General features: G+C 48.6%; 1 protein-coding gene and 1 long non-coding RNA gene across 2 annotated transcripts in view; one reads left to right on the forward strand and one right to left on the reverse strand.

Annotated features, from left to right (window-relative positions):
* Nucleotides 1-687: 687 nt before the first annotated feature.
* Nucleotides 688-3,004, reverse strand: LOC125114396 (uncharacterized). The gene is made up of 2 exons (XR_007131781.1): nt 2,867-3,004; nt 688-1,082 (listed from the first exon to the last, which is right to left on the reverse strand). It is a non-coding gene; the product is annotated as an uncharacterized LOC125114396 (long non-coding RNA).
* Nucleotides 3,005-3,093: 89 nt separating this feature from the next.
* The window catches only part of LOC125114519 (testis-expressed protein 2-like), a 101,051-nt gene continuing 92,073 nt past the window's right edge, over nt 3,094-12,071 (forward strand). Inside the window, exon 1 of the mRNA XM_047757845.1 lies at nt 3,094-3,225. The gene's annotated coding sequence lies outside the window, so the exon portion shown is untranslated. The remainder of the gene's footprint in view (nt 3,226-12,071) is intronic.

Raw genomic sequence — 12,071 nt, forward strand, 5'->3', positions numbered from 1 at the left:
GTTTGACCATAAACAAAAAAAAAGTCCACTATTTTTGCACTTTTTTTTTTTTTTTTTTTTGCTTTTAGGGTCACACCTGTGGCATATGGAAGGGCAATTTGGCAGGCACCAGAGCAGACAGTCTGATACTTGCTGAGCCCTTAGTGATTAGTGATAGCTCATTAATGGTGCAGCTTATGGCACAAAGGGTCACCTTTTCAAAAGACGTACAGGTGGATTAACTTTGGTTTTGTGTACTTCACAGCCATTTCTCCCTCTAAGAATGCAATGTGGTGTCAAAAAATTGAAGTAAAAATCTTAAAGCACTTTTTGGGGTTTAAGTTTCATGAGAAAATAAGGATTATCTTGAAATATCATAATTCAAGAATATTGGAACCTATGTAAGTTTAAGTTGAAGCCTGGGTTGTGAGAGAGCCTATGGTTGGGGGGAAGGGAGGCAGATACTAGAGTAATAACTTGGGTTTGAATTTCTATGACATCGGTCTCTTCTGTAGGTAGAAAGATTTAGTTCATTTTGTACATATTCTACCTATCGATGAGCTATTTGGGGGCCAAAGTAAGGAATCTTGCTTGATATATGAATTTAGCATTACAATCCCTGGACTTTGTCATTGGTCACTATAATGAGTCACAGATGCCAAGCTCTAAAATGACTCTTTTCATTGGGAAGTTCAAAGGACTCATATATTCAGACATACTCTTTATTTGATTTGGTTTTCATGCCAGCCCCAGAAGGCAGAACTTGTTATTATCCCATTTTATAGATGAGCAATCAGAGGCTCAAGGGGATTTAATGATCTGTCTTATTCAAGGTCAAACAGATGGTCAATGAGAGCAATGGAACTTCAAGGCCGTCCTGCTCTACCACACGGTCTTTTGGTGAGGATCAGTGCAATTGGCTTCTTTTGCCTTTGGAAGTTATCCATCCTGTTTCTGGCAGCAAGGAGGGGCGATTGGGCAGGCACCGGAGCAGGCGGTCAGGAGGGGTCTGGCCATCAGCGTCATGAATGCTGGCTCTTTCTGGCGCCGGTCTTGTGCTCTTGGACACATTACCAATCCTCTGTGAGCTTCAGCTTCTGCAGCTGTAAAATGGAGAAAATAACAACTATACCCCCCACACAGGGTTCTTGTAAGGTTTCAACGAATTACTATGTGCCAAGATCTTGACATAGTTAGTGTCTGGCGCAGAGTAACCTCTTAACGGTGGGAAGTGTTAGTGTTATTATATATTCAAAGCATCCAAATTCCTCACTTTTCAAAAAGAAGGGCTTCTTGTAAGGAATCATACTGGATCTTATTGCCCTCCAATCTGAGGTCAGGCTGACACTGTGTTAATGAAGCTAATATTTATGTAGGGCTTGGCCCAGGCAAGGCCCAGGCAAGGAGGGGTGGGGGTGGGGGTGGGGGCCCACTCTGAGATGCACACGGCCAGTTTTCCAGGACCCTTGCAGGGTGCAGCCCCAGGCTTCCACCTCCACGCCCCACCCCCACTCCAAGTGGAAGTTTTAAGATGTGGCCAAGAAAAGCTTTGGGCTGTTTCTTTCTTTTTTTCTGGGTCTTTTCTAGGGCCGCACCTGCGGAATATGGAGGTTCCTGAGCTAGGGGTCTAATCGGAACTGTAGCCGCCGGCTTTCTCCAGAGCCACAGCAACGCAGGATCCAAGCCGCATCTGCGACCTATACCACAGCGCATGGCAACGCCGGATCCTTAACCCACTGAGCGAGGCCAGGGATGGAACCTGAAACCTCATGATTCCTAGTTGGATTCGTTAGCCACTGAGCCACGTCAGGAACTCCTGTTTCTCTATTAATAACTGTCTATGTTGCACATTTCCAGATTTCCACAACTGGAGCCCTCTCCATTTCAAACAAGGATTCCTTTTTCTTTGGGAAGGCCAAGGGGAAGCAAATGGTGATCCCAGGCAGTGATGTCTGCAACCCAGAGACTTCATCCTGATGAGGCTAACTCATGTGTGTATGTGGAGCTGTTGCTGGTGAACACAGCATTCATCAGATATCAGAGCAAAAAAAAGGGGGGGTGTTGTTCAATTTGCGGGTTCTGGTGGAAGAGCTGACTTTCAAGTTCAGATCATGACTTCTGGGTCAGATGTATGTCTGGGACATGGGGATGGGGAGAGGAATGTGTCTGGGAGGGTGAGCAGGGCTTGATGGTGTGGGAGTCAAGTTCCAGAAGGGCAAGGGTTATAACTGGGCCTGGCGATGGCAACGAGGAAGGGTGTGTTTGCCCTTAAAGCATTTAAGCATCGTCTCATGAGTCAGAGAACAAGACCGGCTAGTTGCTTCATTCCTGCCCCGTGCCCTTCAAGTTCAGGTCTTAGTATGACCCATTCACGTAATGTTCTGAGTTTCTCAGTAGGCAGCCTCCAGCCCAGCAAGTTTCCTAAACATATATTATTGATCTTCAGAATGAAAAAAAACAAAAAAGAGGTTATCTTTATTTGTGGCAGTTGAAGCCGAATTTCATTACAGCGATGGACTGTGAAATATATACCTGAGTGTGGCTCTTGTACCACCTACATCAGAATCACCGCGGGGGAGGGATGTTGAGAAATGTATACTTTCCCCAGTTCCATTCCAGACACAGGGAATGTCTGTTAGAAATCCTGCAGGGTGAGGCGAATATCTGGGATTGCACGGGAGCAGATATGTCTGACAGCACTCTAAACCTCAAATTAGAGTCCATTTGCCAAGCGGGAGACCCTTGCTTCTCCGAGCCTCAGTTTCTTCTTCTGACAGAGGCAGGTTCTGTCTCTACTTGTTGCTAGGTTGCAGGAGGAGGAAATTAATAAGTACAAAGTGCTGATAAGAGCCGGGCTGCCGGCCTGGGAGAGAAGAGAAGCTCTTACCCCTCCACTCCAGACTCTTCCCGGTAACGCCGCCGCAGTCCCTCTCCCGGGCCTCGTGGGCGGCGGCCCCTTTAACAGGCCTGACCAATCGCCCGCCCATTTCCGCGGCTGCTCCTCGGCGCGCGGGTAGGGGCTGGATTGGCCGGGCCTGGCGCGCGGCCTGCTCCGCCCCCGCCGCCCTCTGGTTGGAGGCGACGGCCGCGGGCGCGGGGCGGATCCGCCGGCGGGGCGGGGCGGCCGGTGCCCCGGGGGCGGGCGGGCGGCCGGACGGCTGCGGGAGCCCGAGCCGAAGCCGGAGCCGAGGCGGCCGTGGAGTACGGGCGCCGGCGCACTACAATGAGGCAGCCAGTGGATCCGGGGTGAGCGTGCCCAGGGCCAGGCGGGGCGGTGGAGGGACCGCCCGCTGAGAAGGCCTGGGTTGGGTGGCTCCGGCTTCACTGGGTCCAGCGTGCGGCCCGGGGCTGGCGGCCGTTAGTGCGGCGGGGCGCGGGGGTCCGGCGCCTCAGGAACCCACTGTCACGGTCTGGGTGTTGACGGGGACGCCCACTCGCGACGCCCCCGGGCGCACCCTTCTTCCCTTTGGGGCGGTGTGGGGCGGTCTGGGCTTGACCCCGCTGGAGGTGTGAGCTGTCGGGTCGCTGTAGCGTGCCGTCCACTGGCTCCGGACTCGGCCCCGGCCGGGGAGGACTGCCCCCATGCAAACTAAGGGAAAACGGCTTGTAATTTTATGAATGGGGCCCCGCGTTCCTGCCGCCCCCCACGCCATCGTCGCGAAATGCCTGAAAGTCGAGAACCGTAGTTACTTTTACGCGGATCCTTCAGAGGCTGGCTGCGCCTCGGGTTGTTTTTCTCTAACTCCTGGAAATCGCGGGTGGCGGTGGGTGGTTTGCGTGCCTCAGACCTGAGGCGGCGGCGTCCCGAAAGCCGAGGGTTTGGAAGGTTAACAAGTGACATTGGGCTGAGGCCTAACGCCAGGTGCCCTGCCCAGGAGCGCGGGTGTGACGGCGTAGGCTGTGCTGTTGGCGAGCTCACGAATGCAACCGTGGGGCCGGAGATGGACTGGACCGCCGGCTTCACTTGCACCACGCACGCTGCCTAGAATGCACGGCTGACGCGGGAGTCGGTGCAGGGGAGTTTTCCCCTTTCAAAAATGGTTTTTGGAAAACTTAGCCCATCGGTGGGTTGATGGTTACTTAAACCATCGGTTGTTATGGTTACACGGCATCCAGTATAAGGGCAGAGTCTGTTTCCACCCTCGCTCTTCCTCCAAGGCTATGAAGTACTTTGTCACTAGGTTTTAATAGACGCTGCCCAAGGAGGGCATACTTTTTCAGAGTTAGAGGAAAAGCGTGGGCTCCCTGAAGGTAGGGGGAGGTGCCATATTCATGTTTGAAGTTCTAGGTCTTGACACCATGGCTTCTCTGCCCAAGAACTGAAAAGAACCAGCCTTTCCGCACAGTTTGGTGATTTGCATCAAAGGATTTAAAGGAGTCCTTTCAGGAGCCTGATGTAAGCTGGAAGGGAAACGAGTGACTTTTATGTGGAAACCAAAAAGGAACAACAGAGGGGCAGATGAGCCTTGAATTCTAGGATAGGGAGTGTTTGCAGAGTCTAGGGTTGAGAGTTTTGAGCTCAGTGACACAGTGAAGCTTTTCTCATAGGAGGTATTGGAAGAGCAGAACTGCCATTTCATATCACTTCTTAGCCAATTCTTAAATTATTTCAGGCATCTTTCAAATTTTTCTAAAAGTTGATGGTCTAAACTTACGGAAAACGTCAGGCTCCTGAGGCCATGGGGGTAGAGTGGGATTTTTTGCCATATGGTTTCTCTTTTTCACATGGGCCTCTGGGAGTGTCAGGAAAGGCGTGAAAGGGGGTGGGGATGAGAGGGGTGTAGAGGGTGGCTTGCCTGCACATTTATCTCTGGGAAAGGTGCTGTGCCTGAGAGGAAGGAGATTAACAAGCTGATTCAGATCAGATGATGGTGGCAATTGAGACAACTGCCAAGTAACCCGAGGGCTGGAATAGAGGAGCAGGGAAGAGAAAGTGCAGGGGTTTGGTGGGGCTCAGGGTGCTGGGTCTTGCTGGGCTTTGTTGGAGGCTTGAGGAGCAAATAGACGTCATCCTGTGAGAGGATGGGAGACATCGTGTTCTCCAGGCGTGTCGTTTGTACATTAGAGATGATATTTTCAGAGTGCTTCTGGAAACAAAGCAGGGTATTAGGCTTTCAGGTAGAATAAATATGTAGGATGTTTTGGAGTTCTGGTCAAAGCGAAATGGCATGTAGTCAGAAAATATTCATGCAAAATTTTTGTTGCGAGGTGGCTGTGAGGCATGATGGGTAGGATGGAGGAAGAAAATGGGTCAAGAGTTTGTTTCTATATCAATATGATTCGCCTTCTCTCCAAGTCAAAGCTCTTGTCTTCTGAGGATTTTCTGAAGTTCTTGCAGAATGCACAGAACATTCCTTAACTTAAGAACAAAACAGAGACGTTCCTGAAACAAAGCTGACTAGTATCCACGAGGGTGCGAATTTGATCCCTGGCCTTGCTCAGTGGGTTAAGGATCCGGTGTTGCTGTGGCTGTGGTGTAGACTGGCAGTTGTAGCTCTGATTTGATCCCTAGCCTGGGAACTTCCATATGCTGCGGGTGCAAAAGAAAAAAAACAGAACAACGGGGAAATTCTCCCCGCTGTAGATCACTTTTGGTATCACACTGAATCTTCAAAGACTGGTTTTCTGTTTCAGGAGTGGTACGGCTTCATCTTCACATCTGTCGACCAATGTCTTCAGTTCTTTCTTTTTTCCCCCTCTCCCATCAGGTTGTTTATGTAGAAGCTTGGCAGTTTGTCACTGTCCCTGTCCTCCAGGTGCTTCCACTTTATTTTCTTTGCCCGAGTGTCCCTCAGGGTCTGCTTGCTTCTGTCTGATCCTTATTTTCTCCTGAGTGTGCCCCTTGGGAATTACTGAGGTCACAGGGAATGTTTGTTCTTTGATTCTGTCCCAAAGCAGAAGGTGGTTAGTATAGAAAAGAGCATCTGTTGAATTCCAGCTCTGCCACGAGCTGCTTTCTTCATTTGTGTACATCCTCTCCCGTCCTCCAGGAGATAGACCCTGGTAGCCTCCGTTTAGAGGGGAGGAAACTGAGGCCCAGAGCAGTTCAGTTTCTTGCCCAGGGTGATAAGCTAGTTGGTGATATAACAAGAATTTCAATCTAGGACTTTTCTGATTCCAACTGTGCTTTTCCCATTGTAGCACATTGCTTTTCCCAGAAAAAGAACAGCAGTTTATTATGTCTTAGCATGGTGCCTTCTTGAACACACGAAAGGTCAGATTCAGAGATGTTCCGAGAATTGCGGCAGTTAATGTGCTCATGGTGGAGCAAGAGTTAGCACCCTGTGTTCTGCCTCTCTGCCAGATGCATTTTGGGGTACTCAAGTGGCTCTCAAGAAATTTGAGTTTACTGCCAAGAAAAAGTGACCAGATTTACCAGGTCTGTATCCCAATGCTTCCATTTACCAGCTCTGTGACTTTAGGCACATTATTCTCTGTGGGGCTCAGTTTCTTTGTCTGTAAAATGGGATGGTATTCACATTTCTGAAAAGAGTATCTTATAACCTCTGAGGTTTTGCAGTTGTAGTTGGAGTGGCTTCCTTTTTTCATACATAAATTAATGATGTGTCTTACAGTCAGTGGGGTCCTAGGTCAGATGAACTATGGTAGTACATTCTTTACAGGTAGTTGTCAAGCTTCCATGCAAGATTCTGTGTTGCTTCTTGCCAAACTTCTTGTAATGCTTAATTGCATTGTGTGAAGTGTCTGTGAAACACCATTAATCAAAGGGTTGCTGGGAGGTCATGAAAGTACAGAAACCCATGGGTTTCTGGGTGAGGTGGAGAGAGCACTGGAGTTGGCATTGAGAGACCTGCTTCCAGTCCTGGAGCTTTATCCTGTTATTATGTATGTCTTGGGCATGTCATTTCACCACTCTGGGCTTTGGGGTGGGGGGTGGAATGGGTTTCTTTTCCAAACTGAGGCCTCTATTTCTTAGTCTTCTCTCCTGACTCCAATACAGTGTCATAGATTATGTGAGTTTATGAATCTTAGTTTCTGAGAAATTAAATGATTGAAAGGAAATAATTCCCGAAGCCTCAGTTGGATGTTTGTGGTAGTGCTTTGTAAAGAGAAAACAATGGGTAGGTGATAACAATATGAGTAACCATCATTTATGGAGCATTGCTGTGCATCAGACATTGTTCCTACCTTTTTTTTTTTTTTTGTCTTTTGTCTTTTTAGGGCCGCACCTTCGGCATGTGGAGATTCCCAGGTTAGGGGTTTAATTGGAGCTGTAGCCACCGGCCTACACCAGAGCCACAGCAACACCAGATTTGAGCCATGTCTATAACCTACACCACAGCTCACAGCAACACGGGATCCTTAACCCACTGAGCAAGGCCAGGGATCGAACCCACAACCTCATGGTTCCTAGTTGGATTTGTTTCCACTGCGCCACGATGGGAACTCCACATTGTTCCTACTTTTAAACCTCACATTGTCCTATCAGTAGTAGATACTGTCATCAGTCCAATTTTAAGATGAGGAGGAGTTCCCATCATGGCGCAGCAGAAACCAATCCGACCAGGAACCGTGAAGTTACGGGTTTGATCCCCGGACTTGCTCAGTGGGTTAGGGATCCCGCGTTGCTGTGAGCTGTGGTGTAGTGGATCCTGGGCTGCTGTGGCATAGGCCGGCAGCTGTAGCTCTGATATGACCCCTAGCCTGGGAGCCTCCATGTGCCAAGGGTGTGGCCCTTAAAAAAAAAAAAAAAAAAGATGAGGAAACTGAGGTTCAGAAAAGTTAAGTAACTTGTCCAAAATCACACATGAAGGACAAGGGCTTATAGCTGGAACTAGAACTTGGGCTGTATTGCTCCTGCGAATGAGTTCTATGGTTGTTTCATGTGGACCCTGCCTCGTTTTGGAATCCTCTCAAGCTATACACCCTGAAAGTTTTCCCAGTTTAAAAAGTGAGACTCTCCCTGGTTTGGGGCCACACATTCCTAGTCTTATTATTATTTTTTTTTCTTTTTATGGCTGCACCCTCAGCATTTGGAAGTTCCCAGGCTAGGGGTCAAACCGTAGTTGTAGCTCCCGGCCTACAGCTAAGCCACAGCAACACCAGATCCGAGCCGAATGTGTGACCTAGCTGGCAGCAGTGCCAGATTCTTAACCACCGAACAAGGCCATGGTTTGAACCCAAAACCTCACAGAGAAATGTTGGGTCCTTAACCCACTGAGCCACAATGGGAACTCCCATTCCCAGTCTTTTATTGTGTTCTGACCCCTGTTTAAATACTGAGTGCTCATTCAGAATGTCTGCTGTATATTGGGAGGCCTTCGTTAAACCTAGAGATGAACCTGTAGGAGTTGCCGAAGATTTCTGTCCTCTTGGTGAGCAAGAAGCCAGGTCACTGTGAGCCTAGGTGGGACCGTTGAGAGAGGAATCTGACCTTTCCGTGAGGAAGCTGGTGGGATGGGGTGGGGGGTGGGCTTTGAAACAACTGGGTGACCTTTGTCTGGTGGGTTTGCCTGGAAGATTGGTTCTAAGGGCCTTCCCCCAAGAAGGTGGTGATTGCAGCTGACACACTGAGCAATCCTGGCTTATCCTAAGAGCTGAGAACGGAACAGGGAAGGAGGAGCCTCTTCAGTCCTCAGCTTATTTAGCATCTGAAGTTTAAACCCAGCCCCTGGATTGATCCTGCAAGTAACCTTTCAGAATCACAGCATGCATTTCATAAGTTTCATTTCGCTTTTGTTTCTGAAAGTTGACATAAACTAGCCTGTTTTCTTATTCAGTTTTAAGTCCTTTCTTATACGTAATGCTGTGTTTTAAGCCATGTCCCTCAGGATGGTTCTATTGATCATTTGGGGCTTGAAATATAAAATTTACATCTCCACCTGGCCTGTGAACTTCTGAATGCTGCAGGCACGGCCAAAAAAACCCCTGACTGGAGTTCCTGTCGTGGCGCAGTGGTTAACGAATCCGACTAGGAACCATGAGGTTGCGGGTTCGGTCCCTGCCCCTGCTCAGCGGGTTAATGATCCGGCGTTGCCGTGAGCTGTGGTGTAGGTTGCAGACGCGGCTCGGATCCCGTGTTGCTGTGGCTCTGGCGTAGGCCGGAGGCTACAGCTCCGATTCGACCCCTAGCCTGGGAACCTCCATATGCCGCGGAGCGGCCCAAGAAATAGCAACAACAACAACAACAAAAGACAAAAAAAAAAAAAAAACCCTGACTGAACAGTGGTTATCACTCATTGTACAAGTACCTGGGCGTGTGCTGGAGCCAAGCATTGTGCTCGGCATTAGGAATCTGATGGGGAGCGAAACAGATGTGTTCCCTGCCGGTACATAGCATGCTATGTAGGCTAGACAATAAATCAGTAGACGTGTGCATTGTATACATTAAATTGTGAGGCGAGTGAAGTCGCCTTCCTCTGAGAGACAAGAATGGGCCCAGGAAAGAATAAAGGGAAGGAGCCAGCAACTGGGAGTGTTGGGAAGAGCACCTCAAGAGGGGTGGCAGCGTGTCGCCGGTGTGATTGCATGAAAAAGGGGCCAAGATGGGGAGGATGGGGAGGCGGCTGGGGCTCAGAGCCAGACACTGCTCCAGCGCCTGGGAACTTCCTGACCTCTCCGTGCCTCAGTTTCCCATCTCTGCCGGGCTGTCAGGATTGAGTCCAGAGTGCAGGGCTTGGCATGTTCAGGAAGGGCTGTGGACCAGGGTGTGCTGGCTCGCAGGCAGAGGGGAACTTGACCTGGAAGGGATGAGCTTCTGTTCTCGGTCAACTTTGCCCATGTTTCTGTGTGTTTAGTGGCCACAGGGCGGTCGGTAGGACTGCAGTGGCTCCTGTGTACATCCCCTTGGAGGCATCCTGATGTAGCTCGGTGGGGATGCCTGGGCATTGCCTGCCGTGGAGTGGCTGCAGGGCACACCTTGAAGCAAGGGTGGACCGGAGGCCTTGTGCCTCTGCTCCTCCCTGAGGTCTCCTGCTTTAGGATGTGGGATGTGGGAAGTAGAATTTTAGCCTTTCCTTCTGGGTAGAGGAGGCCGAGGCTGGTGGCCTTGTCACCAGGTGGTTGAGCACGATGGCTCCAAGTTGCTGAGCAGTGCCCATCTGTGCCCGCCTCTGAAGAGACTTGGTGTGGTGCTTTCTCACGGCCACCACCCCTTGGGATCACATAGGAGGAGAACTTCAAAAGACAAGTCACTGGCTTTGTTGGTTCTTTGGCCTGACTTGGGATGGAAAAAATGTTAAACACACAAAAGTAAAGAATGACAAAATGAGCCTCATGTATCAGGTCACTCGGTTTCGGTAATTTTCAACATTTGCTAATCTTGTCCCAAGGTACTTTCACATTCAAAGTGTTGTTGGTGGATTTTTCTGTCATAGTATAAAAGTATCTTTGGAATATATAAAATCATGTGATAGATATGGGCCTTGAGAAAAAATTTCCGCAGGCTGCCTAATTACAGTACCAGCGTTAGTAATTGAAATTCCAAATCTGAAATGAACATTTCTTGCAAGCCCTTTGTAGACTTGCTTATGAAAAATAGGCACGGAATTAGATGACCCGTTAGTCTGTGTATTTACTGAGAATGAATATTCTCTACTGGGCAATGTGTAGGGTATGTGTAAAAAGAAGACGACAGTCTGTCCACAATGGCTTGTAAAACCATGGTCCCTTTCTTCCCCACAAGGAATCACAAGGTTTTTTTTTCAACATTCCTGGCAAATAAAATATACACAGAGCCCAAATTATGAATTAAATACTAACTAACGAAGCATTATTTTAGTGGTGTATGTTAATTTACATTTAGATTATAACGTTCACTTATAAAATCAAGACAGTTAATATGTTCACTCTATGTGTTAAACTTTTGTATATTTTTAAAGGGAAATTCAAATCGAACACTCAGAGACCCTGTGGCAGCTCCTCTGTGGAACTCTACCACAGACCCTTCTGTATCATTGGAAATTCACCATATCTGCTGTCAGTATGGTGACCACTAGCCGCATATGACTGTCAAACACTTGCAGGGTGGCTAGTGCAACTGAGAACCTGAAGTTTTAGTTTTACTTTTAGTTCATTTTTATTTAAATAGCTTCTTTGTTCTTTTTTTTTTTTTTGTCTTTTGTCTTTTTTTTTGTTGTTGTTGTTGTTGCTATTTCTTGGGCCGCTCCTGCGGCATATGGAGGTTCCCAGGCTAGGGGTTGAATTGGAGCTGTAGCCTCCGGCCTACGCCAGAGCCACAGCAACACGGGATCCGAGCCGCGTCTGCAACCTACACCACAGCTCACGGCAACGCCGGATCGTTAACCCACTGAGCAAGGGCAGGGACCGAACCCGCAACCTCATGGTTCCTAGTCGGATTCGTTAACCACTGCGCCACGACGGGAACTCCTAAATAGCTTCTTGTGGCCTCGTTGGACAGTGTAGGCTCCAGGGCTTATAAAACAATCTCTGTGATAGGATAAAATCTAGCACAGACTAATTTGGGCAACAAGTGAAAGAGCACAATTCACATGTAGTTCCTGAGCTTAGTGCGTTTTAGAGAAAGGGGATTTGATTACAGAGAAGGGAGAACTTCCTGTTGCGGTTCATGATCTTCCTGTAAGAGCAAGGTTTGGGGGGCTCAGAGGCTTGAAGAAGTTAGATTTGATGTGGGATGTTTCCCGGGGCTCAGATCTTATGAAGTAAGGAGTGAGTTTCCGAGTGCAGGGTGTGCTGCTGTGGCCTGTGGAAGGTCTCTGCCAGGTACGGGAAGCTGTTAAGTGTTTCTCACGAAGGTTTCAGGAGGTAGGGTGACCCCAGCCTTCCAGAGTTGCATTCACCGCTGGGGGTCCATAGGCCTAGAGGAGATGTGCCCAGCGCCTGGACCATCTTCGTCATCTTTCTATCCCCAGCACATAGTAGATGCTTCATAAATTTGTTTTTAAAACGACGACAGTTTTTAAGAATAGATTTAAGAGCAAATAAGGAGAAGAGCTTTATATTGGTCTAGAAATTCTGAAAAATAGGTGCCAAGGGAAGTAATTAACGTGAGCGAGCGGCAGAGTGTACACAGCCAGCTTTTCCGCTGGAGGTAATTGACATTTCTCTTCACTGCAAATGCGAGCTGGTTCTTATCTAGTCCGTTACCAAGT

The sequence above is a fragment of the Phacochoerus africanus genome, chromosome 14 (genome assembly GCF_016906955.1).
Source record: "Phacochoerus africanus isolate WHEZ1 chromosome 14, ROS_Pafr_v1, whole genome shotgun sequence".
Lineage (NCBI taxonomy): Eukaryota > Metazoa > Chordata > Mammalia > Artiodactyla > Suidae > Phacochoerus > Phacochoerus africanus.